Source organism: Pholcus phalangioides, unplaced genomic scaffold, assembly GCF_987345545.1.
Source record: "Pholcus phalangioides strain wild (caught in Gottingen) unplaced genomic scaffold, Ppha-v1.0 ptg000009l_1, whole genome shotgun sequence".
NCBI classification, from domain to species: domain Eukaryota; kingdom Metazoa; phylum Arthropoda; class Arachnida; order Araneae; family Pholcidae; genus Pholcus; species Pholcus phalangioides.
This window is the reverse complement of record NW_028301602.1, coordinates 39,972,608-39,997,553: the sequence shown is the minus strand read 5'-3', so window position 1 is coordinate 39,997,553 and position 24,946 is coordinate 39,972,608.

The following is a 24,946-nucleotide window of genomic DNA, read 5'->3' as shown; positions in this document are numbered from 1 at the left end:
CACCTATCTAATAAAAATATCGGTCATATTTTTTTAAAGTAAAATTAGTTTTTGGTTTTGAACCAGTATTCAGCATGAGAACAAACAAAATGCATTACATTAACGAACAAATGTAAATGTTATATTTTGAAATATATGACATCCGTATTTGTTATGGGCATCTTTTTCTCAGTCACCTCGTTGGGAATTTTGCCTGTTGTAGCCTTGTATTTGTATTATACCATATTTTTTTTATTTCACGCTACTACTTAAAGGGAACCACAGAAAACCAAATTAAGTCGACCACCACTGTGGCGACGTTGGGGTTCGAGCAGCCATTATTTATTTCATGCTGCACATTGGTGTAAATTTTATGCACCGGGGAACGTAAAACGTTTTTTCATATTAGTTTTCACAAGAAATCACGTGTGTAATTCTTTAGCAGCCGATAGTATCCGTCCTGTATATTTTTATAGCATCAATTATTATATTGTTACGACAAATATTCTATCAAAATTCGATTCATCAGTTGATAAACATATTAATGATTTTCGACTGAGCAGTTAAACAGTTTCAATCAACAATTTAATCGATTCTTAGCCTTGAAAACCATCATTGCAAAATCTGCTGGAATCGTAAAGTATGCTTCATGTTTTCATTTGCTTCTATGAGAACTTTAAGCATGTTATTGTCTCTCTCGTGAAGCTGGATAAGCGGTTTTTCGACCTACAAGTCAAGATAAGCTTCTTAATGGATAAATCTTCCTTTTAGGACTTTCCTACGAGACAACAACTCGGGAGACTTATATTCTTATGGTTCAGCAAGAAAATCTTTCATCTTCTAGCCATAGTGACGACAACAAAACATTCTTCTCGTCCGCTTCCGAAAACACAAAGACTCAGTAAATAAACGAGAAAGGCTAGACGTTACAAAGACACACGCTAGTCGTTTGTATTGTGTAATCAGTGGAGGTAATCCTGCTGTGAAATCTCGCTTTCAGGAAGGAGTTGATGGCAATGCTTCGGAGCTAATTAATACGATAAAACTTGGCCGAACGAAATGCAACTGATGATCGGTCATCTCTGCCTCGATTGTCCTACGAAATCTTACACATACAAATTAAGTTACAAAGTTTCAACTTTGCTTCAAAAATTACCCCGACCCTGAATCTTCTCTTATTTTCTTAGACAAAAGATCAAAGACTGAAACTTCAATTCCTAGAGTTGATCACATGATTTTTATTAGCAGTACGTTTGACTGACTGCTCTCGATTTCTCCTTTCCTGGTTGTTAAGATCTTTTCTCGCCCATTTCCTTAATTAAACGCACAGATATACAATTACAAGAACGCATCTTTTGTATACATACAATTATGATGCAATTACGTACGCAATTAGGATAGCATGCAATTACAGTAGAAGCCAGGGAGCTCACGATCACTTCTCGCGGTAAGCGAATTTTTTGCTCCGTCAGGTAATATCAAACCGGTAAAAATTCCTGCTGTAACTGCATTATAATTATTGTCTGTTGCATAATTTCATTCTAATATTAGCTAATGAACAGGACTACAAATACAAATACAAAGGCCACAACAGGCAAAATGCCCAACGAGGCGGCTAAAAAAATATGCCCGTAAAAATATGGTTGTCACATATATCTATAGTGCAGTAACCCAAAAATGGAAATTATCTCGAAGAAAACTAATAATTATGATAAAATTTAATGTACTGCCTATAAAAAATTATGGTTGTCTTAACTATAGCGCGAAATAGCTTCTGGATTTATCCCAACAGGAATATCGTATTGTTTTAAACGTTTCCATTGCATTAGAATCCACGATCTCCGTATGTAAGTTAGTCCGTATATTTAAAGCCCTACTTCAGAAAAATTCTCTGCGACACCACAATCGTGAGTTACCACTTACCAAACGATACTGGTGTCCAATTGTAACTCCTCCTCCTGACCAAATCATGGCCACCTCATTGCCTGAATGAAGACATTTTAGCAGGTGGTCGAGGAAGACCTACCTGGACCATGCTGAAAGCTATGCGTGTATGTGTTGTGAACTTAATGTGAAGTTTGTTTCTGTGTAATGCTTGTTATAGTGACTGCCACACATCTGCCATAATGTTTTCTAACTATGAGTGAAATGTAATGATTGAATTATTGTGCCGTTATAAGGATTGTTGTTCTCTGTGGCAAGACATTTTGACGAGGGAGATCGGCTCGCATTTGGCTCTCGAGAAGTTAGGGACCATAGAAAAACTTCAGCCGACCACTCTTTCGACGGTGGGGTTCGAATCTGGGTCCTCGCGATGCGAGTCTGCCACTGTAATCATTCGACCACCAGTGCGGCGTCCAGTAGAACTCGATTTTTGGTCTCACACCAGTTGATTCGATACATCTAAGATGTTTCTGCGTAAAATTTCGTATTTTTAAAACGATTAAACCAACACACATGCTTCATGGACACGTTAACCTTCTTTTAGCTAACCAGGAAAATAAGCTTAAGAGACCTCGTATGTAACTGGAAAAGTAACAGCTTACATATTTACATACTTACTCTCGAAAATCGTAGCATCGGATTTCATCAGAAAGGCCCTACATGGACCCTATGGGTTAAAGATAGCCTGGGATTTATGGGCTCTGAATGAATTCTACAAGATTTAAAAAGCAGTCACACTATTATCCCACTATACACTCACCATATTTCAATTTAATCCTCAACGCACTTCCATCATCCGCAGATGATGAGCGTAAAAGCCTGCTGTGATGATTTGCAATGTTTTTTGTTCAAGATTAAAATCTTAAAATGACAAGTAGATGGCGTACACATGTAAAAAAAAACCGTTTTTTTAATTATTTCTCTATTCTCTGATAGGTGTGTCTCTAATGTATGGGCTGGGTGTTCATAATGGTGTAGTCTGCCTCCAATTATATCGGTGATTGTATGTTCGAACCTAAATTTTGTATCAACTCTATTTTTCGATTGTATTGAATTTGCAACGTCTGTGAGTTTTGAATGTCATCTCTTTTACGAATAAAAACTAAAAAAAAGGATTTTTTTTACTTTTGCTCCAGTGGTGAGAGAAGCATTTCTCCGACTTTTCCCGCTGAAAAAGGGTTAAAAACCACATCCGAATCAATTTTTGTCATAACTTCTTAACCACCTGTCATAGCTCCTCTTCCAGTTGATTTTCACCTTGTGTGTCCCCCCAATTCCCGAATTTCCCAAAACCGCATGGGCTTTAAAATACTGAAATCAGAGATAAAGATAATTAGCATAGTCTACAAATTATATCATAAGAATATCATATTCTGGCATATTTGTGATGTAGAACTTTTTGTCTTAAAATAATTTCAAATTCCTTTGCCGATTTGCTTTAGCCCTATATTTCCAGCCAAGGGTTATTTATAGGCAATAGTTAGAGAGAGATTTCACTGAAGATTGGCGACATTTTTGGTGAGAATTAACGTTGTCAGTGTTTATGATTCCAATTTCTAGTAATTGTCTTTATAAAATATGGTCACCCCCCCCCCCCCACTAATCACAGTGAAAAAACTTCAGTTTTGTATTTGATTGCATCTGAGTGTATTTTTCATATTTAAAATGTCTTCAAAAGTTTCAATCCCGACTGGAACGACAAAATTTTAAGAAATTTTCCATGTCGTTATAATCGAGTTTGATTGTAATTTAAACTATAAACTTAGCATGTTAAATCGTCAGAAAATATATCTAAAAAATGTCCGAACATAAAAAGGAGTAAAAAACTGAATTTGTTTCATCCGTATAGGTATTACAAATTCAATACGTGGGAAATAATAATAACATACGAACGATAAGTAATCGAAGAAATAGAAATAAAAAATTCTAAATGATGATACAAACATATCTAAACAAAAAACAAACTGTAAGTAGTAAATATTTACGATTTCGCAAGACAAGAATCTAATCAAATTGTCAACGAAATGCCAGTACAAATGCATTAAAACCTCTCTTCTTTTATTTCCACTACTTCTATTTCGAAATTCCATTCATATCTTCCAAAGAGGCAGTGAAAAGAAAATTAAAAATAATCTCTTCATTGAATTCGACAAATTTCGTGAAATCCTATTTGGTTTAATTATGTGATTGAATGAATGCAATCGCTAAGACTTCGCGATTCGGAAAAATTGCTGAGTTCCAAACGAAAAAGTTCCATTTTTATTTACAATTCCATTTTCTTCTTCGATTCTGATAACCAATTGTATATTTCCAAATTAATTTCAATAACACGAATAATATCCGAATTCAATTAGCGAGTTTAACGATTATTATTCGATGTGTTGTTCTTTGTATGCACCTCATAATAATACCAATTAAAGAATACTTGCGCATCGCGTATTTTTCAGAAAGCTTAACGATCTCAGCGTCGTTGGGGCAACTATTTAATAAGAGATTGTTTGAATATCGCAATCAAAATAAAATAATAATAATGAAAAATTGTGGCTATATTGGTGTATTTCTACCATGTATATATATAAAATGAAAAATGCAGATTAAATCATGAAATTAAGTTGCCAGAAAAGAGGAAATACACAGCCGATTTCTAGAAAGCTGAAATATTTCTAGTGTAATTTGCGCGAGATAGTGGTACGTTGTTTAGGAGTAAGACGTTACAGCAGTTGTCCTCAAAGTGTGCATCGCGGCTCCAAGGGGGTGCACTCGAATTTTGCCAGAGGCTTTCGAAATAAGACTCCATCCAATTTTTAACGCCACGAGACGTCACGGGTATGCAATGGTTAGGACAGAAAAGCCATAGGTAACGGATTACCAGGGATGGGAATCCGCAGGTAAATAATCACTTGAGCAAGAGAAATAAGCGTATCTTACCGTTATGAAAAGGGAATATCGGATAAACGGTTTTTAGGACCAGGATCGCAGGACTATGCAGATTGGACTATGCAGAAGCAACGGAGGCAATCACTTGCGACCCCGAAATTCAGGCGACATCTGTAGGTAAGCATTCATATATAAAAATATTTGTATGAGGCCTCCGGATGTTTACCGGGCTGGAGCCCCAGCAGCCCATACTGTGGCTCTGATTGAGGCAAGGGTGCTATAGATAAATGACTATATGCCTAGCGGGTCAATTCGGCAAGTAACAAGCAGGTAAATGGAAAAATAGGTAAGAGAACCACGGGTAACGTGAGCAAACCTTATATAACCGTTACGGCAAGGAAACCACGGCTAACTACCGTACAACGTACATGCACCTCAGTTAATATATTCCTATGGAGAATTTTTATATCAAATTGGTTGCATGTAAGAACGTGTTGTGTGTGTATGTATATGCTACTGCCAAAGCCCAAAATTGGCCAATTCGCAACGGGGCCGGCCAGTTCGAGAATTGGCCGGTGATCCCTGGCCAAAGTCCGATAACAAAAAACATGTTTCGGGGGGTCATCGGGCCATCGCCAAGATTGGGTATTTTTTTTCGTGATAATTAATGTCCACTCAGTTATGGCAACCCATTAAACCGCAATTACGATAAGGTAATCATTTTTTCTCCCCAAAAATTTGCAGAAAAAAGAAAACTACATGTTTATATAATTATTTTTATAGCTTTTCGCTCAAATTTCGCATCTTGTTTTCTCGTCACATGGCACTAATGCAACACAGATGCCATCTATAGACATGTATCACATGTTGGCGATTAAAAAAAAATAGATTTGGCTCTTTCCGGGCCGTCTTACATCAGCACATCGAGCTTTGGTCAAGGATCTCCGGCCACTTCGTGAAATGGCCGGGCCCCTAGCAAATTGGCTGCACTTCGGGACATATGCTATATGTACTATGACACTAACCACTAACGACGTATTCATGGCGATGGAATTATGCTCATTACATTTTATACTGGTGCTGCCATCTGTGCTTCACAGATGGAAACGATAAATATTTCCTAACGTTATTTTTATCGAGGAGATACGGTCAACCGCCTAGGCATAGATCACATTGCCAATTTTCTATCGGAACACCTTGACGGGTCGCATTTGGCCCGTGGGCCGTAGGTTGTGCACCGCTGCATGAAGGCGATATTCCTTGATTAAACGCTGTCAAACAAAATCAATTACATTTAGTCAAACTAATTTATTAATCACCTTGTAACATAAGCTCCAACGCTTGTTTTTAAAATAAATGGATTTGGTATATTAACGCGTTTTAATTAGCCGCATGTTAATTCGTATACGAATAATAATTTCCGATTAGAAACTTTGGAAGCTTACGCATACGTCGAAACTTCGAATAAGAATCTAGGAAAAAGGGGGGGGGCTCTCTTCCCCCCCCCCCCATCTCTTCTCAAGGGTGCATTTACCATTAAAACCGTACGAGTTTCGTTAGTGACTTGTTCTCACGAAACTTTTCGAGACATCTTTGGGGAAATACCAAGAAACTTCTAGATCAAAACTATTTGCGGTAATGTTTTAAACACCCCAGCCATCAGATAGCACATCGCATGCTGAACGTAATTTATGAATTTTACGGTTAAACTATTTCACCGGGCATAACCCTCTCTCTTTCCCTCCTTTTGCTTATTTAAACCCTTTTAATGAGGAATATGATGTAGGAACTTTCGTCTTTGAGACGAGTCTTTGGAGCGTTATAATTCTTGAAGAAAAATCTTTATGTTCCAACAAAATTGGATTTGCTGCAGTATTACTCAACTAATACTTAGCTTAATTAATATCTTATTTTTTGGGAATAATGCGTGGTTGAGATTACTTTGTTTATATGTGTTTCCAATCGCATTATCATGTTAGGATCCAGGGCGACGTTTCGGAGAGGAGTGACTCATTGTATAGTAAAGATGATCGTACGGTGTTAGTTTATCCCATACAAATAGAAATTCTGAAGTGAAAACAGGCATATTGCCTAATAAAGTGGCTTCTAAGAAAAAGGAAGAAAGAAGGGTTTAAAAAAGAAATAAAAGAGGGGGGGGGAAATATATAGCTAATAAGCACAAATACAGGGTGGGCAAAAAGTCCGTAAAAACTTTAAAATGAATAAAAACCGGAAAAATAGCCAAAATAAAAAACGGTTTGCAAGGTTAGCATCACTAGGTCATAGGAATTTTTTTAAGACTGCAAAAAAAACAAAAAAAACAGCTGATAGGTAGCGCTGGTACGAGCGACTTCGGTGGAAATATGCAAATGAGACGGTTATAAGCACTTGCGCTCCTAATCCACAATCAACTCATAGTTGTAAACCGTGTATGTAGAGCTTCTGCACTCTACGGTTGCTGGATTTGTGACTTGCCTGCAATGTGTTATCCCTGTGGTGGTTATGTGGAATACATATTGCTGTAATAAAGAATTTGGAGGAATTCTGTTCATTATTTGCGTATCTTTTCCTTGACTTGTGAATGCCAGCGCCACCTTTCGGCTGTTTTTTTAGTTATTTTTTTCCGGTCTTAAAAAAATTCCCGTGACCTAACGATGCTAACCCTGCAAACCGTTTTTTCAGTTATTTTTCCGGTTTTTATGAATTTTTGAAGTTTAAACGGACTTTTTGCCCATCCTGTACAAAACAATTTAAAAAAAAACCAACAGATTAATGTTAAAAACAAAGTATAGAAGATTAAAAAATAAATAAAATACAGTGAAAGTCCATTATAACGAGCATAACTTATAACAAGAACCTCACTTGGTTGTTAAATAGCCAATGTTGAAGATGGAAAAAAAAAAATTTGGTTGCAGTGAACAACCCAAAATTAGAAATAATTCAGAAAAGTTAACTGTGTGTTAAGTTAACTTCAGTGTACTGAACGGGATAATGCACCGCCCTTAAAAAAATTATTATCATTCATTTTAGTGTTGATAGCTTCTCGATTACTCCCACATAGCTTATCCTATTTAATTTATACGTGTGTATCGGGGGGGGGGGGGGTTCACGATTACAGAAGATAAGCTATTCCATGTATTTACAACCCTTTTGAGGATTAGATGAAAAGCCACAAAAAAACTTGAATAATTGTTAGCCAACCGAAAATGGTGTACCCTGAGTCGAAAATGTCCTGGGTATAGCTTCAACGTCCAAATCGTATCTGTCTCATTATTTTTGTTGCAGGGTATTTGTCGGAAATAACAATAATTGTTGTCCTTTTTTACTCCCAGGCTCTTAAAGATACATGCCTGCACATGATTACAAACCACCAGGCGTCTAACTTGAAAATGGGCAATAATATGTTATATAACATTTGAAATAAACGGAATTAGAGACGAATGTGATAAGTTTAAAGGAGGTTGAGTTTTCTCTGTTATCAGCATCTTTCCATCAATGATTGCGTGCCATAATAATAAATTTTATCGATTTCTCATTGGTATTCGCATCGAAATCTGCCTATTGTGCATTTCTGTTACCGTTTAAAATGGAAAACAAAAAGGGGTAATCTAGATATCTTACGTCCAAGAAACTAACATTAAACATGTCTTGAATTTCTAAACAAATTATAGCACTTTGGCACCGTGAAACATGGAACTGCACATTTCATCTTAATTGCCAAGTCGTAAACTTCCGAACCCAGAAGTTAATTTAATGTTTCTCCCACCTCCCTTTTCTTTCCCCCTGGATAATCTGAATTGTGGTTGGTGGCTGTTGGGAGAAAACCAAGATTTTTCTACTAATGTCTATCATTATTAAAATGTCGTTTAGTATCAGCGGTTCCCCTTAATTGAGGTTTTTTAGTGAAAGCTGCATGTGTGTGTGTTGGTTAGTTGTGGTTTAATGACCCCACTTTATGAAATTCCTACGAAGAAAAAAAAATATATATATATACATAACCCTTTTGGCTGATTTAATATAATCTGCCTCATATAGCATTGAAAAAACTTCTCTTCAAAGTCCGCAAATCTTTCTCTGCGCTAAGAGAAACGCGTATCTTCACAGAATCTTTCGTATGTTTCAGCGTTGCGGTCGATTCTTGCAATGCATATCCGTATAATTAAGTTTTCTAAGCAGCTTTACGGCGAACAACGCTTGATATTCGGTTATTATAACTATTTTACGCTCCGTTTTTTTGCTAAAATGATTCCTTTTATTTGCCGCATTCATTGCTCCATATAAAATTCAATTTTTCTTACTTAACATAATCCCGTTTATTCTAATATCGTAGGGTATATTAGCGACGTGTAGCTGTGAGTCTTTATGACGACGCAAATTTTATAAATCATTTTCGGGTAAGAAATTCTATCATGTATATCAGCCCGTTTCTCGAGAGCACCACGGTGCTCCCCTGAAAGGCCCAGAGTGTTTAAACCTCGTGTCCGAGTTTGTGCTCGCGAGCACTTGTTCAACGTTCCAATTAAACACCTTGCAAAAATTGTACTCAAGGCATGCATTCGTACGTCAAACTTACCATAATGGTGCTCTTCTTTTGATGATTGGTACAGGCAGTGCTCGCGACAAAAAAAAAGGTTGAAAACAGCTGAATCACATGTTACGGTAAATGTGATAAATCCGTTAATCGCCGACCATTTTTCAAAGTTTCATTTTAAATTATAAGTGAACAGATATTTTCTGGATTTTTTATGCCGAGGTGAACTCGAAAAGCCAAATCACCTGGTTTTCTCCGGGACTCGAACACAGACCAGATGACATAAAGGGCAAGCATGCTTCATATACACCACTGGAGACACGACCCTTCCTTCTTTTTGCAAGAGGGCCTGGGTTTGATTTCCGGTAGAGACCAGATTACTTTTCTTTCCGAGTTCACCTCGGCAAAAATATCCAGAAAATATCTGTTCCCTTGATATAATGGGCTGAGAAAAAGCCGTCTGTCTTTAATAAATTATGTTCATATTTGAGAATTTATCAAATTCACTTGTTATTATTCTATGCATAATCTGTATTGGTCGTATTGGTAAATATGATAAATTTTCATAAAATTACTTAAATTCACAGGAACTTAAAATGCTAAACTTTGTGATTAAACTTTGGCCTAGGATGTAGGGCTATGGACAATTGTCCGAAAATTTAAATGCCCGTTTGGGCATCTAACTTAACATATGACGGAATTATATATTGTATTATCATATTATATATTAAAATATAGTATATAGCACAATACATCGAGAAATTGAATTTTCTGGATGTTATGCCGAAACTAATATTTGGAAAGAAAAGTGATTTGTCTCTTCCGGGAATCGCACCCAGGTCCCCTTGCATACCGGGCAAGCGCACTTGATGATGTCATGATGTCAGATGATGTCAGACTCGATTAATCGAACTGGAACCTCGCTAGCATTCCCCAGAATCCAACAAAGCAGCGCGTTATAACCCAGAACGACAGACATGACCGCCGACCACCCAGAAACCATCTTGGCGGTGGCTTGCGTAAAACATAAACACGCGCTGAAAAGTCACAGCACAGATCACTGTACCCCGCGGGTCTGCCAAATTTTCGGCTTCCTTTCTTCACTGTAATCTTATATAACATTCTGATACACGCGAAAAATAATTTTTATATGTTTTATCTTCTTTATCACTTATTTTCACTTAAATTATTGTTCATGGCAAAATACGCGAATTGTACGCATCACGTACGGACGAAACTATTAAACTCATTAAATGAAGAGAAGATAGAATAGGTAATGTTTTCCACATATTTATCACACTTACAAACTTTATTTGGAAAATATCCATAATCACCAGTAAAAGTGATAAATTTAGTTTGCCCATCACTGTGCTAGGGGATGATGGAATGCAACAGGCACAAATCCCCTACAACCCATGCGTAGAATTTAAGTAGTAAAGCTTTAGGGGAGGCTTTTGAGCTAACGCAATAAATAGGTCTATTAAACTGTTCACAGAAGCCGTCGTCAACCGTCATTTGTGCTGTGGATCACCGACGATATTGATGTGTACACGAATCAGGAGAAGGATGACATGCAGTACATGTACGGGCCTGCGGACGGCAGTGCAAGGAAAGCCCAAAGATTCTTACCAAGATAATGTAAAGTCTGCGTCAGTGTTCGGGGGTGCCACAGTTTTGAACAGCTACTGTGATGTCTCTGTGTAATTGTAAGTTGTTGAATATAAAACATTTTCCTTAAAATCATCGGTTTCTTTCATTCCGTCTCCGTCTGCCTTCTTTCTCATGATTTCATGATACAGCATGTACAACCCTCTAGAGCGGCGGTTCTGAATCGGTGCTCGGCGGAACCCTTAGGGCTCCTTGTGCACTCTCCAGGGGCTCCACGGCCGCTCGAGGAAAATGAAAAACCCAGTAAAATTAAAAAAAAAATAGTTATAAATATTTTTAAATAGTAAAAATAAATCAGTAACTTTGATCAATAATTAAAAAATTGGCCTATGGGGCTTCGACATAGAATTTTTTTACTAGAAAGGGCTCCGCGAGTCAAAAAGGTTGAGAACCGCTGCTCTAGAGCTTAACTACTTGAGGTCCGGGTATGGATTTTATGGGGATTTGTGCTCGCGCCTAGTTGTGTGCTATCACCTCCTACGGGCTGTTTAAAACGCTATGAGTTTTGAAACTACCCCGTATACGAGTCATGTATTTTTCTTGTTATTTGGATTGCGTGAATCCCAATCTTCGTTTTAAGCTAAAAGTCTAACGTCTGAGTCTAATTAGCTTTATGAGATAGCCTCAGTGCAAAAAATTATATGATCAAACTTACTGACACATATCAACAGTTGTTGATCAGTTTCATGATGAATATTTTTCTTAAGTTTTTTTTAAAGAATGAAAGGCATCAACATAATATCAACAATGCCGGATATATCAGCCAGTTATTGTTAGAATTATTGCAAAAAATATCTTAATTTTGTTTTCTTGTGTTACTGCAAACAATTTCTGTTCTTGAAATTCCATAGATAGCTACCAATTTGATTTCTATGGATGTTATTATATAGCTCTGAAAATCCAGTTTTCTTTTCCGAGGAAGCAATTTCCAAAGAAACGGCTCAAGCCACTTTATTCCTCGGTAGCGTTTAGCTTTTCCCATGAAAATCCCTACATCATCATGATATAAATCTCTTTTGTGAACGAAAGGTATAAAGAAAAGAAAAACACATAAAAAAAGAGAGATAGATATTGATACCAAGTTATCTTCCATTGTTATACCCTTCGAAGAAAATGCGTCGTCTATCAAGATATGTATTACGGGACAGTCCTTTGGGCTATTTATCATTTTCCAACTATTGGGATAGCGCGGCATTACCAGCAGCTTACACACCGGGACATAAATTTGCTACATATGCCACAGGAACGAATCGGCGAGATTATAGTTTCAGGAACTACAGCGATAGGAAAAAAAGTGAATGAAAGTAGAAAAGTCGAACTCAACTCTAAATTCACATAAGATTCTTGAATAAAATTTTATGCATATTGATAGAAGTAGCATTATGCATACATATTGGGAAAGAAACTGAATTATTTGAATAACCGTATTTTTTGGCTCAAACTTTTGTCACTCATGGCTCCCTTGCGCTATTCATGGATCAGCTGTGGTTCCCCAGAATATGTTTGGTAGATATTGTGTGCATTCATAATAGAACCACTTCAAAGCATAAGTAGACACTCGCATCAATATTTGCTCGTCGCGACGACCCTAACAAAGGTTGGCGACGCCCCTTACGAGCCGCGACGCACACTTTACTGTTTCGGCCTTTCCTCCGCGGCACTTAACGCGCTATTAATAAAATAATTTTCTATGCTCGAGGTGCCCACGTTAATTTTGTTTCCAAAAACGCAATCGGAATCTTGTTTCTTTTTTTAAATACCTGTACAGATGGCAGTACTAACTAACATGCGAAAGCGTGTGAATTACTCAGGAAATTTATTGAAATTCGTTTGAATTTCTCATTAACAGATGCACCACTGCAATGACCAAACTTCTCCTTCCCGTCTAGTGCTAATATATTAGTTTTTAATTCCATTGCATTTTTCTCTGGAATAAAACTATTCATTTCTAGTGAGTGTCTTGAGAGAGTTTACGCCGGTAAAAAATGTCTTCCTTTTTCTGAAAAGTAATACACGGGGGGTAAGCAATATTATTTTGAATATGGGACATTCCATATCCAGTGAAACGCTTATGTAACGATACTCGAAGGACCTCCAACGTATCATTATATAGGAGTTATCGTTATCGATGAAAAATATTAATACTATGGAAACTGCATTGAAAACGAAGGGTAATACCGTTATATAAGCGATTAACGTAAAAGAGCAAGGGTTCTTTCGTTCTTAACGAATCTTTTGTGCAAATGAGACGAATTTCAGGGACCCCCCCCCCCCTTCGCCAATAAGATGAAGGCCACGGACCGCTTCACAAAATAATATTCGGCATAGATAATTTTTTTTTTATCCAAGCTCGTGGAACTCCTAATACCTATCCAAAGACCCCGAAATGTTCCGTGGATCCTTGGTACATAACTACTGTTATAGAGGATGTCGATGTATAAGATTTTCGTGGAACATGGTACATCTAGCAACACAAGCCCTTCATGAAGTTTATGAAAGCCTCATTAGATGTGTAGTTTTTCCCCTGAAACCACACAGATGCAAAAAATATATATTTAACCGCTTCGCTTGCAAGAGATTGGCAAGAAATTTGGAAAATCTCTGTTTGACGAATCGGCAATAAATACGGTGCAAGTTTTGATAACCTTGTTCTGGAGTAATAACATGTTAGAAAAAAGATGAGAAAAAAAAGCAGAAAAGTAAGGAAAAAAAAAAACAAATGAAAGGAAAACAGTGTATTACTATACTAGTATACTAGTAGGTATGAAGTATATTTCTCTTTTCACTCTCACCTACCTGTTTCTTCCCCCCTTTTATGTACATATATATACAGTAGTAGAACCTATTTAACCTTAGAATACAAGGTTTTCCTCCTCATCACGGAGATGAAAAGAAATACTTTTTTTTCTTAGGGTTGCAACAAAGTTTCGTCGTGGTGAAGAGAGGGGAAAAAACAGATAGACTTGTTTGAATTTATTTCGCTTTTGGACGCAATATTACGTCATTGATCGTAAAGTGGTTAAATTAGAACTAAATATTTTTATGGGGCACTACAGATACATATTTTTAAACAAATATTATAATCACCGGATGATATGCACGATAACATGCGTCATTAATGTTTAGAGAGAACTGTATGAAATATATATCGAGGTATAATTTCTCAAATTCAAGCCGATTCCCTTGTTCAAAACAAAACTATTTCACCAATGTATCCCCATTACGTGATTCCATTGCAGCGCGCAATGCTGGGTACGGTTCACTAAAGGCAATCGCGTGCTATTGTCAGGGTCAGAGGTTAGCTTCAAGAAGAAATACCAATTGATCTTTTATTAGATAAGCTGCAATTTCGACGATGGTCGAAGGTGGCTTAAGGGGTTGAACGGGTCAAGTTCTTGGGATGAATTTTAGGCTGGACGAGGATTGGTTAGCTGTATGTGAAGAGGAACCAATGAAAGACAGGGGTAATTTTTAAGAGGAACATCAAGCCAGGAGATGGAAAAGTTCGGGAATTTTAGAAGTGGATTGAGGAGTGAGAGGTTTGGTAGGAGATTCTAAGTTGAACTGGTGTTCTCAGGAGTTCAGTAAGAGTAACGTAGGGATTAGCCGGACCAAAGGAATGGACCGAAACCAAAATATCAAGGAAGTGGTAAGTCTGGAGCATCCGTACTCTCTTTAGTTCTCTCTCTCTCTTATGCATATTGTGACAATGAAAACTCATAACTTTTAATTTCGTGAATGTTGTCGTAAACTGTTAATATCGCTCAATCAGAGTATTATCGCCTTGTCTAACAAGTGCAGCAGGCTAAATAAATATTCATATATTTTAATTTGAATTGGCGTTAATTGCTTCAGTGTTTGTTTCACTCGGGTGTTATGAGGTAGAACCTGGGCTACCTACATGTTTGGGGGAAAATATTGCGGCCACAACGCACACCTTGTTGCGAGCACCGTGACACCATAGGATGCAAAAAAGCACACTCATTTCCACATTACATCCACGCACACTGACAATTAGGAAAGATCGTACGTATCTGTAAACAAACCTACTTTCCAGACCGCAACTATTCAAAAAGAAAAAAAAATCTCATGCCCTTGTAAATTAATAGTTATGTGGTTTCTTCAATTAGTACAAAAAATCACGCATTATTGAACAATATGGGATGAATTTCTTTAATATACGTTCTCCTAAACAGTCGTTCTTCCGCTTTTCCGAGGATTAGTTCGTGAGTACGCCGTAAGGTTTTGGAGACCATACCTACAAAGGGATATAGATTTGGTTCAGGGGGTTCAAACCAGAGCGACGCGTGCTCTTGTTGGCACACAAGCTATGAAGAAAGACTTGATTTCTTGAATACGTTTACATTGGAGGAACGCAGGTGTCGCGGGGAGGGAGATATGTTCGAAGTGTTACACTTATATAAGACAACCGTAATTTTTTTTTATGTGCAGTGCATTTTATAGTATTAATTATTAGTTTTTTTTTTCTTTCGTGATACGTATATGCTTTTATATTAGGTTGCTGTGTATCTTATATTTGACATCCATATTTTTATGGGCATCTTTTTTTCAGTCATCCTGTCAGGCAATTCGCTTGTTGTGGCCTTTTTGTTGGTATTTGTATTTGAATTTCAGGTAGAAGTATGAGAGATAAAGTTTAAAACTACATTTCTTTTAATGACAATTACAAAAATTCATGCGCCTCATCCATTCTCACCACCAGGTGAATCAAAGAAATACCCAAAATATCGAGAAAATCTCTAAAATTATATCTCCCAAAATAATTCTTTATTTATACTTTTTTCCCCCGAATTTATGGATGTGATGTTTAGAAGCTTAGTGTTCGAGAAAATTATTTTCTTCCTCATTCAATTCGAAACTAATATATGGTATATCCACCGAGGAAAAGTCGTGAAAGTATGATGTGCGTCAAGGAATAAAGCTATAACATAAGTCACGTTGTCAAGATGACGAACGTCTTTCGTTCGTGGACGTATACGAAAAAGATCTTCTGTGACGTAAGTTTCTGGACCGGAAATCCCTTTCAAAGTTCTCATTCGCAGCTTTGATGAGGTCATTTCCGTTCCGTAAGCGATTTATAACGCAGTCCTTGGCAAATACATCATGTCATCGACGAGACACGCGAAAACGCTTCAAAAAACGCATAGAAATAATAAAGTAAAAAAATTCAAAAGTTCACGACGTCTTCGACAGTATTATGTTCGCAAAAAGAAGTTTTCCTTGTATAATATCTGTGTTATTTCGCGTATCCATTTTACAATATTCGAAAAAAATGGGTTTTTTTTCAATTTTCCTAAAACAGTGAAGAAATACAAATCCAGTGAACTTTGTAACCTCGACATTGTAGGTAAAATTATCATCTTCGCTGACGATACAGTCATACTTTATTCAAAAACGGAATATTTGGCACTCACTGACATTATTAACAATGATTTCATTGAAATCGAAAATTAGTTTCATTGCAATGATCTACAAATAAATGCAACAAAAAGTAAAAATTCATTAATTTTTCCCTTCAATCCATTCCTCTAATCAACTGTAATATAACTTTCCATGACCCTGTCTGTTCTCATTGTTCTCGCCTCATTTCATTTTCACCTCATGTATGTGTCAACGTCTTCAAAAAGTGGCATCCATTAAATACCTACACGTTCACATTGATAAAAATTTAAAATGCAAACCGCATATTAAATACCTTGAAACTCGGCTTCGTTCCGTTTTATATAAGCTTTATCATCTGAAACGGTACATTAATAATCACTTTCTCATAACATTCTATTATTCAATGTTTCATTCATATTTAATGCACGGTCTTTCAGTTTGGGGAGGAGATTATCTAACTAATATTAAGCCCATTATTTCTCTCCGAAACAAAGCTATCAGATGCATCACTAATGATTATGATACTCCGTTCATTCACCAATTTCATTAATTAAGAATTCTCCCAGAGCCGTTACCTCTATTTTTATAAATCCTTATTAATAATAAAAAAAACTGCAAGAATCCTTACACCTTAGCTCATCTCGTACATCTGCTCATCTAAATGCCATCTACTCACTGCCATTAGTGTTCATAAAAATATTCTTAAAAAGCACTTCATCTTTCTAATTCCGCGAAATTCTATAATAATCTACCCGGAGAAATCATTGAAACTTCTTCTTTTACTCACTTTAAAAAACATCTGAAACTTTATCTGCTGAAATCTAACATATTGAATCGCATTTCTAATTTCATCCTCTAACACATGCATAATTAAATCGTGTCTTTAAATTACCGTCTATAAATTCTGTACAAATTCTTATGTGTTAGCTCCATATTTATTATGTGCTAGCTATAATATCCGGCGCTGCCCGGGTTTTCTTCAATGAGGCTTTTTGGATCACGTGATATCTCGCTCTTTCTTTGAGGGACATACAAACTGTGTAAGCGTAAAACAATATGAAGACTTCCTGCGTGACTCGTGAAATAAACAAATCTAGATTTAAAGAAACATAGAAATGAATATATATATTTTTTTTCCTTTTTCGAGGGACGCTAGGTATTTCGATTCGCCCCCAACGCGAACTTCAAGTTATCCATTATCCTATTTTCATCTTCCAAAAATGCTTAGTTAAAGCTGTGGACTTTCTTCGATGCACTTTATGGGTCCATAATTAATTTTAAAAAACCTGAACTATATGAATTTATGCAGTTGAAGTATTAAAAGACAATACAGACACATTTTCATTTTCGAGCTTGAGGAGATGTAAATAAAAAGTTGAAATCAATGTTATTGCATGGATATCCAACTCAAAAGTATAGGTCCGGCTAATTACTTCATATTTTATCTCCTGGGCTTCGTATATCTCTAAGCAAACTAAATGTTTCAAAAATCGAGAATTCAATACAATTTTTCAAATTATTGATAAGGCGGAAAACCCCACTAAATTTCCGCATTTCTAAAGTTTAGAATCGGTAATTTTAACACTGATTTCTATGGGAAATCATCCTTTTCCTGTCCCTCAAATTGATGCTGATAATGATTCTGACGTCTATTCAAAGAGCCTCATTACTGGGAGGATTGAAAAAGTGGCAACCCATTGTGAAGGCATATACACGTCTGAAACGCATTGCTGGGGAACCACGGTAACCAAATTAAACGCTCCGAAAGTAATTGTTGGGGCCCAAAAACCATTGTTGCACGACATTTTTTTTGCCCATTTGGGGCATTGACTGACGAACGACCGAAAGATAGTTATACATAGACATATTTACGGTATGGAGGGCGGGGGGGGGGGGGGTGCTAAGCAGGATATAGTCCGGGACGGCTAATTTATGGAAATGAAAAGTGGTCAGGAAAATTAGACTAAAAATAGATGAATGAATTGCGGCAAAGTTTGTATAGCCGGCCACAAAAGTCTCTGTTGTATTGGTTAGCGCACTTGCCCGGTATGCGAGGGGGGGGGGGAAACCCGGGTTCGATTTCCGGAAGAGACTACTAATTTTTCTTTCCAAATATCAGTTTCGGCTTAACATCCAGAAAATTCAATTTCTCAGTAAAATTGATTTTGAATTTTTCCCTGTGAAACGAATAAAATTAATTTGCTTTAATAATTTCATATATTACGTAGTAAAATTTAATAGGTAAAACCATTGATTTAACCTCAAATCGATCTCTAACACTTAAAATCAAGTAAGGATTTTTCGAGTGACGTCTGAAATAATTTGATCGACCTGTGAGTATAATGTTGTACTTCATATTATAATTCTTGCTAATGGACAATTTGACTTTCATCCAGGAGTCTTGAACGTATCGTGACTCCAAGAGTGACTTTATATAATTTTACTGTCATAATTATTTTTCAGCATTTTCTTTATACATAGATCGAAAAAAAAAACCACTATTTGGGTAAAAAAAAAATCAAATGAAATATGAAAAAATATTTTTGGGAATGTTTCTACGTAAAAAAAAATTGTTAAATTTATTTTTATACAGTATAATAATATTTTTCACTTAAAACAGTAAACACAAGAGAAGCTCAGGCACAAAAGAAAAATGCATTTTATTCAAAAGAGCGCTTATCGTTTTGTATCTCTTCTTCTAACATCAATCTTTTGTCTACATAAAAGAAAGTTTTGAAGATAAGAAAAGGAGATTCTCAAAACAAAAAAGAAAAAAAAAAGAGATTTTTCAAGTGGCGCAATCGTTGTGTGAAAATCATTATAAATAATGGAGATGTTCAAGAGACTCTCTTGTGAATAGTTTTGTGAATTCAAGAAACAGAACAATCTCGAAAGATAAATAATAATAAAAAAAATGCTATTACCTTACAAATCTGCGAGTTCATATTTTTCATCTTGCTTTCGGGTGCGAAACTTTTCTTTTGAACATAAATTTAATATTTGTTTCTTTTATTTCGAAGAGAAGTGGGAAATAAACCAGAAACATCGTTTCATGTTTTTTTTTCTTCTCCCGTTTAAAACATTCTAAAGCTTTTTACATTATTTTATACTTATCTCTGTGGAATTCTAAACCGTATCAAAAACCAAATATTACAGCTTATTGAAAATCATTTACAAAATATTTAGAGTAAACACACATTCCGGTACATTCAAGTTAATTCAATCAAAATGTTGCATTTTATTCATTTTAACAAAATATTAATCAAGTTCAGTTTTTTTAATTTTAATTAATTATTCATACGACGCTTTGTACCATTAATGATGAGAAATATGCTACGTTTTATAGCATCGATATATCTTTTATGTAGTCATGTAGATAGAATTGTTTTTCATTATTTTTTGGATAGTTTTTAACCTATGGTCCGGTGTATATTTGAATCACACCACAAATAAATGGTCAAAAAACCTATTATACCATTTTCTTTTAATTTGCTCTGATATTTTAGAAAGTATATTTTTTGGTGTCATTTCAGTACAAAATGCGGCTATATATATATATATATATATATCTCTATCGAATTAACAGAGAACAAAAATAAAATAATTAATTCTGCGTATTGAAGCCAAAACTTGAATACTTATATAGAGGCCGGTACCTACTCTTTCTCTCTCAAATGCGTTTTTTTTCTTTAATTTTAACATAGTAACATACTTTTCATTAATTCCAAAAATGTTTCATTCAATAAAAACATTGTGTATGTGTATAGGGGTTAATGTGTATTTAGCTTCTCAGTGTTGTGGAGTGTTTACAGGAAGCTAGAATTGACAAAGATGCAGCAGCAGTTGCGGCTATCCGCGATTTGAAAAAGAGTTTCGATGAATTAATGGTATGGTGGTTTGCTGTAAAAACTAATTCGCATGAATATGCCGTATAGCGTATTCAAATTCACGAGAGGGTATCTTTGTGCTCGATCATTTCAGGTTCAAATCAATGACAGTCTCAAGCTCACGTCCTATCAGAGGCTCAATTGGTCAAGGGAGTGTCCTTGAACTATTGCATAATTTTCATATGAATGACTTTCCTATCGCTTCAGAGGGTATTGCGGCCCTTTAAGCAGACGATTCAATCATATTTTCTGTGGATAGGGTGCCGGCAAAAGCACTTAGCAATCTTCAAGAAACACTTCACGGGGTTGAGAATTATTCAAGAAGTAGATGTGTATTAACACTTCACGTGTGAAACGTAATATTCGGTTAAGCGGGAAAAAGTCATTGTGAAATTATTATATTAAGGAGCGGAACATTTCAACATTGTTTTTATGGGAATAATTTTGTTGCCGGAGGATTTTAATCTATTTAAGCCTTGAATCCGTTTATCCGTTATTCGTTTGAGTGAGGGCGATAGTAATTGGAAGTAAAATTCAAAGTAGACTAACAACTATTGAACTTTGCTATGTAAACTTTCATGAGTTAACATTAAAATAAATGGGAAACTGTATATTTTGCATTAATTAACCATTTTAGCTGATTACAAATCTGCTCTAATTAAATTGTGTTGATGTAAAGCTCCAATTAAAAACATTCTAATGGCACCCATTTGCATCTGTATTTACAACAACAAAAAAATACTTTTCACTACGTTTTTGTGGGGGGGGGGGGGGTGAATCATAGAGGATTTTTACTTTTTATTGAATTTATATGAAAAAAAAATATTTTATGAATCCCTTGCATAGGAAAAACGATATATAATTTTGTTCTCAGAAATTTGATGGATCATGTAGATTTATCTTTGAAGTAGAGGTTGACCGAAGGAATCATCTGGCGTATGGTAAACAGCATCGTCCTTGTATGAAATAGCGTCACTGACTTCCAATGACGACGTTCAAAGCATGATTAATTGCGGTTGAGACTCGCCTCGTAATCTCAAAACGTCAAACACATCGAAACAAACGATCTCTGGTATTAGGCGGAAAACTTTAGGACACAAATTCTTGGAAGGCGGTGAAGATGCATTATGTTGATAGCGGGTATGGTAATTGTATACTTACCAAGTTACATACATTATCTGAGAGCACCAGATCGATTTACGCGTCGATCATGAATATCGTCTTGACCAGAGATTGTCGCGTTAAATCATTCGCGCTTTGTGGGTGTTCTTAGAATAAATTCTCATTCTGTAGAAAACTACCAGTGTCTTTCAATTTGCCGCTGTTGGGCCTTGCATTGGACTCTCATTGCGAGGATCTAGGTTCGAAACCCGTGATGCACAGTGGTGGTCGGCTGAAGTTAGTTTTTCTGCGGTTTTCCAACTTCAAGGCGTCAAGCATCGAAACAAAAATGAATGAAATGCTAGCCGATGTCCCAACTGAAAAAGTCTCTCAACAGACCTATAACACGATACTGATATTATTTTACCTTCCTGTATATTTTACCTTCTTTACTACAAGATAGGAAAAATAGATGGAAGCACCAGCAAGAAAGAAACACGAGACGCAAATAAAAAAGTAGTAGTATATTTCAATTCTGTACTTCTCTCGTAGATACCTACATTACACATTAATAAAAAGGGTTGTAGATAAATTTTTTTATCATAAATATGAGTCTAAGAGACAAGTGTGTCTTATGTACTAAGTACAGTAGACGCTCATTACGACGATTGTGCGTTCGTGGCCAGTGTTCATTTTGGTGAGCCCTCCTGAAATTTTGAGGAGGAAAACCAGTCACAGAGTCTTTCCTGATCAAGCGTCGGAGCACGATACACCCCCGTCCTATCTTAATTGCGGCGTGCATGCGTTATTGAAATCTCTGAGTATTTATAACAACCGAAACGATAAATCCCTTTTTTTTTTCCTGTTCATCCCATGTTTATTTTTCATCCAATATATAACAAAGATCATTCTTTTGCGCAAAGACAACTGGAAGTTCTACAAAAACCATTCAACCTGATTCGGCCGGTTTTTTTTTTCTTTTTTGCAAAGAAACGTACAAAATTCGTGTATTTCTTATCCCAAAATTGTGTTTAACCTTGACACTCGATATCATATAATTCGGTACATAGATACGTGCATGTATAATTGATAATTAATATTTCATTATTATTTTCTAACCCCTAAAGCATTTTCACTGCAGCTGCTTACATTATAAGAAAATGAATACTCTAATTTTTTGTATTCCATTCATATTCCGAATTCTCTTAAAAAGGGCTCTCTCTTTTATTTTTCCAAACGTCCAAAAAATACCTCCGTTCCCCAGAGAAATGTTTATGAAGTGCATGTACGGTGTTTCTCTGTGGAACTTCCAATACATTGATACATGCCTTGAAACTGTGCTTGTTTCGTGTTATTGCTGATGCTTCCATCTGATATTCCATCTATATTTCGAAGTGAAGACGGTAAATGCTTAATTTTCATGTTATGTAAATGTTATATTGTAGGTCTGCCAGCTGTCTGCTGAGAGACTTCTCTAAACAAGGGATGGGTTCGCAATGAACGTCAACTGTAATACGGTGTATTTTGACAACACTTCGGTTTTAGAAATATTTTAATTAAATCAAAATTGTCATTTTAAAAAGAATGCAAATAATGCGATGATTTCATCATTTCCTCAAACTGATACAATTCTTCAAATGAAATATAATAATTGAATTTCTCTTTCAATATTTATTCTTCGATTCCCATTTATTTATCTTCTTATGCACTTAACGAAATGAATTTGTAAAGCATAAATTGTTAATATTTTAGAAAAACTAGAGTGGTTGTTTTGAGGTTTATATAAATACTGGAAAAATTAATTCTCAACGAGATCATTCAAAATACTGTTTGTTTCATTTCTACGCTTGACAAAGTAATGTTTGCCAAAGTTTCGATAAAATCAAAACAATAATGTAACAGTGGAAAAGAAAAAATAGAAGAAAATAATCAAACGTGTTCATTTTATATCTTTCACTGTTTCAAGCAAGAAAATTTCTGCGCTTGAAGAGATTTTGATCGACTGGATGGCATCCGTGAAGAAAATCGTATACGTTTATATTTCCGTACAATGTTTTATACGAAAAAAGTAGGAAAAACCTCTCATACCCCTCTTTTTTATATATACTGTCAGTATAAGACACGTCTTCACTTCACATGATATCGACTACTACGAAACTAAGATTGAACAAGAGAAAGAAAAATGTTTGCGCATTTTCTAACATGACAGTCACGTTGGAAAAGGGATAAGAATAAAATATTCGGTTTCGTTTTCTACATGGATAAACATTGAAGACCGGCAATGACAACTACAAAAAAAACCATGTGGAAATCCTAGCGCATCCAAATATTGAATTCGAGAATTTATTGCTCCTAGGAGTCTTAGTTCTAGTCTTATTCATTAAAGAAATCGATATTATTCTTAATAATATCTTATCTAATAGATATCATTATTCTTAATAATATCTATTAATATAATAATAATTATTATTAATAATAATAATAACGCATTCCTCACGCATTCCCAAGGGATCAGCATGATCCGTCCAGGGAATTTGTTAGTGTTAGTAAACATCCATGCCCGAACCGGGATTCGAACCCAGACCTGCACAGTGAGAAGCTAGTTTCCTAACAACTCGACTGCCAGGCGGTCGAGCTATATAATAATTATTATTCTTAATAATATCTATTAATATAATAATTATTATTCTTGTAATAATATTATAAAAATAATAATCATTATAAATCATTTTTAATATCGACACTTCTCTCTCCAACATTATAATTAAACCCTCGCATGTTCTCTGTTAGACTCAACCATTGCCAAAAATTACAGCCCATCTTTGCTTTTTCAGATTGTCACAAATTTAGCTTCTTCCCAAGAACTATTATCGACTGGAACAACCTACCACCAAATACTGTGGATTGTACTAGGATTTCCGAATTTTCGTGTATCATCAATCGTCATTTTCGTCATACATAACTTCCGCATCCTCTTGTATAGGCCTCGGCCAAACAATATTGAATAAATAAATATTTTTTAATTAAAAAATAATAATAATGAAGATTATTACAGAAGGAAAATTTATTTGAGAAACGATAAAATACTAAACATTTAAAAAAATGAATTACATATTTTGACAAACCAGCCAAAACAACCTTGGAATATTGATCTTTGAAAAAATTTTGAGATGAAATTATTTAAATGAGGTCAAACTTGCCACCTTTAGTAAGTAATATTTTCAGTGGTAGGCCTGAGCTATAGTCGGTTTCAGATAAAGATAAAGTAATATTTTCACTCACCGCCCTTTGCAAACTTAAAACAGATCCATTAATAAAAATGAGTAAATAAAAAATTCAATGTTATTCTAATGTACGTATTTTTCCTATTATTCATTACATGAAATTACCAGGAAATGAAGTAGTTTATATATTAAATAGGGAACATGTGTGTCTCTCTTTACCATTCAGTACAATTTTGATGTGCAATAAAGATTGAATTTAATAAGAAATTTTTAATTCGGAAATTCATGATGAACAAGTCAATCCCGCGATATTCCTTTTCACGCTTTTTTTA